This window comes from Dasypus novemcinctus, chromosome 4 (assembly GCF_030445035.2).
Source record: "Dasypus novemcinctus isolate mDasNov1 chromosome 4, mDasNov1.1.hap2, whole genome shotgun sequence".
Taxonomy (NCBI): Eukaryota; Metazoa; Chordata; class Mammalia; order Cingulata; family Dasypodidae; genus Dasypus; species Dasypus novemcinctus.
The window spans coordinates 113,723,648-113,727,025 of NC_080676.1; the positions used below are offsets into that span (position 1 = coordinate 113,723,648).

General features: G+C 44.0%; 1 pseudogene; it reads left to right on the forward strand.

The window, feature by feature from the left end:
• Nucleotides 1-1,206: 1,206 nt before the first annotated feature.
• Nucleotides 1,207-2,510, forward strand: LOC101427456 (cation-dependent mannose-6-phosphate receptor pseudogene; annotated as a pseudogene).
• Nucleotides 2,511-3,378: the final 868 nt, after the last annotated feature.

A 3,378-nucleotide genomic window follows, 5' to 3' on the forward strand; every position in this document is an offset into this window, starting at 1 on the left:
ACATATTGAAGCACTGCTATTAACCATGGATTATACTTTACATTAGAGTTTACACACTGCATTGCACAATTTTATAGGTCTTGACAAAATGTACAATGGCCTGTGTCCATCATTGCAATGTCATGCAGGACAATTCCAATATCCCAAAAATGCCCCATGTTACACCTATTCTTCCCTATCCCTCCTCTCAGAAACTCTGGGAGCAAATGCCTTTAAAGGAATGATATAAGTTCTTCCATTGCCAGAATAATAATGTCTATTTTAGTGCATAGTTGCATTCCTTCTTATGTTTGTTCATTCCTAAATCTTGAGGATTTGGGGATGGGATGCCTACTCTGTTTCTGACTGAGATGGGATTTAGATCCCATAAGGCAGAAGGAGGGAGCTATATTACTTGCAGTGGTAGATACTCTCTGCTTTGGGTGTTGAGCATTGCCCATCATCATCATTTTGTTAGTAATCCTGGATGAGTCCCATAAACTGGATAATACGTGTTGCAAATCTGCTGAGATTCAGGGCTCAACAAGCATATGAACAGTTCCAATACATATATTTAATGAGTATACTGCTAATTATAGGTTCAAATAAAAGGGGCAGACTTTCCCTTTCTAAATCTAAATCATTTAGATTTATAAATGAGTTTAACTCTGTTATATTGGGGAGAATATATTCCAAAGTAAGGTCTATTGACAGAGTGCAGAAAAACTGAGATTGTCTGCCCTGCCTATAATGTTTTGACGCCTCTAAAGCACTTAGGAGCCCTCCTGTTTGAAGTATGTCTACTGTGGCAGTCAATGAGATCTTGCTGAGACATGCATAAGTGTAACCTCTGGAATGACCTCCCAAAACAATTTGAAATCTCTTAACCATAAAAACTCATTTGTATTTAATATTTCCCCCTTTTGGTCAAGGTCTTTTTCCAAAGGCAATGCTAGTTATTAGTGCTTGGTAATAATCCGTTGGCAAGGGAGGCTGAGCCCTGGGAGTCATGTCCCATGATGGGGTAAAGGTAGTGCATTTATATGCTGGGTTTGGCTTAGAGAGAGACCATAGCCCGGCAGCCGCTAGGAGCTTCCTGTTTCTGGTTCCCGGAGCGGTCCACAGCGAGGTGCCTGGGGGGACGCTGGCCTCTGGCACGAGCTGTGGAACAGGGGTCCACGGCTGGCCTCTCGCTGGCCCCTCGCTGGCCCCTCGCTGGCCCCTCGCTGGCCCCTCACTGGCCCTGACTCCCAGTTCCAGACGGCTTTTCCCCGGGAGTTGCTGATCGGTGGCTACTCTCTTCGCCTGTGGCATGATGTTCCCCTTCCACAGCCACTGGAGGACTGGACTGATACTCCTGATACTCCTCACTGTGGCAGTGAGCGAATCCTGGCAGGCAGGAGAAAAAACCTGCGACCTAGTAGGAGAAAAAGATAAAGAGTCAGTGGCAGAGCTGGCACTACTGAAGAGGCTGACACCACTGTTTAACAAAAGCTTTGAGAGCACTGTGGGCCAGGGCCCAGACACATATATTTACATGTTCAGGGTATGCCGGGAAGCTGGCAACCACTCCTCTGGGGCAGGCTTGGTGCAGATCAACAAAAGTAATGGGAAGGAGACGGTGGTGGGAAGACTCAACGAGACTCACATCCTCAATGGAAGTAATTGGATCATGCTGATCTATAAAGGAGGTGATGAATATGACAATCACTGTGGCAAGGAGCAGCGCCGGGCAGTGGTGATGATCTCCTGCAATCGACATACCCTGGCGGACAATTTTAACCCTGTATCTGAGGAACGAGGAAAAGTCCAAGATTGTTTCTACCTCTTCGAGATGGATAGCAGCCTGGCTTGTTCCCCAGAGATCTCTCACCTCAGTGTGGGTTCTGTGTTACTTATCACGTTTGCATCACTGGTTGCTGTCTATATTATTGGGGGGTTCCTGTACCAGCGACTGGTGGTGGGAGCCAAGGGAATGGAGCAGTTTCCCCACTTAGTCTTCTGGCAGGATCTTGGCAACCTGGTAGCAGATGGTTGTGACTTTGTATGCCGCTCTAAACCTCGAAATGTGCCTGCTGCATATCGTGGCGTGGGAGATGACCAGCTGGGAGAGGAGTTAGAAGAAAGGGATGACCATTTATTACCGATGTGATTGCACTTTGAATGTTCTGCTTCTTCAGTTCCCCAAACGAGCATACTCAGCCAGATTCCTCAAGCAGTCTCCATTCAAGTCTCATCTCACCCCTAATATTGCTCTTGCTTTCCAGTTTGCTTTTGATTTGCATCCTAGTCTCAGTAATAGTACTGCCTTCCCTTTGTTCCCTATTTTCTTTTCCTCTAGAAAGGTACAATTATAGAATAGATATTATAACAGAGCCTGTGATAAGAGGCTTAATGTCAAAAGGCACAGATAGGATAGTTACAGTGGGCAAAAGGGTGTGGCCAGCTACCTGGCCCATTTTTTAAAAACACATTTTTCACAAGTTTTTAAGACACTGGATTTCTTTTATTAAAAAAAAAGAAATATTATTTACACAAAGGAAAAAAAAAGAGAGAGAGACCATATTTGAGCAGCAAGGAGGCTTTCAGAAGATAACTATTAGGCAAAATGTAATGCTAGGTTGAGTTTCAATTTTACAAGAAAAGGCTCATAAGTACAACCATCATTATCAAAGGCCTGGCTTAATGGTCTGTCCTGCAGTAGGCACTGTCCATGATTCAGGGGATTCTTGCCACTCTATTAGAAAATGTAGCAGGACATCCTAGGATAATTCCATATTCTTTTGGTTATTGTGTGGGTCTCCACCCACTGAGACAATGCCCCTGAAGTCTTGAAAATACTTATATGCCATAGAGACATACCCCACAGGTACCCTCTGCACATATCAGCCCTGCCCCCATGACATCCCACACCAGTGGTCCTTTTTATTTCAATTGACGCTCATATTTATTTGCATATAAGTTTTACAAATTTAGATCATTTTTAAGAATGGATTAGGGGTGTGGTGGTTTGAACCTGTGTGTACCCCAGAAAAAATCATATTCTTGAATTGAATCCATTCCTGTGGATGTGAACCAATTGTGAGTAAGACCTTCTGATAAGGTTCCTTCAGTTAAGAAGGTGTGGCCCACCTCAGTCAGGATGGCTCTTAATCCTGTTACTGGAGTCCTTTATAAGTGGAGTGAATTTCAGACACAGGAAGAGAAACCCACAGGAAGAAAGATGTTGAATATTGAGAGAATATAGAAGAGAAAGAATGGACAAGGAGACATGCCATGTGCCTTGCTATAATGACAGAGGATTCAAAGATCACTGGCAGTCAGACCCAGAATACGAATCTTCAGGAAGAAAGCGTTGCTTTATTGATGCCTAGATTTGGACTTTCTTTTAGTTTCAAA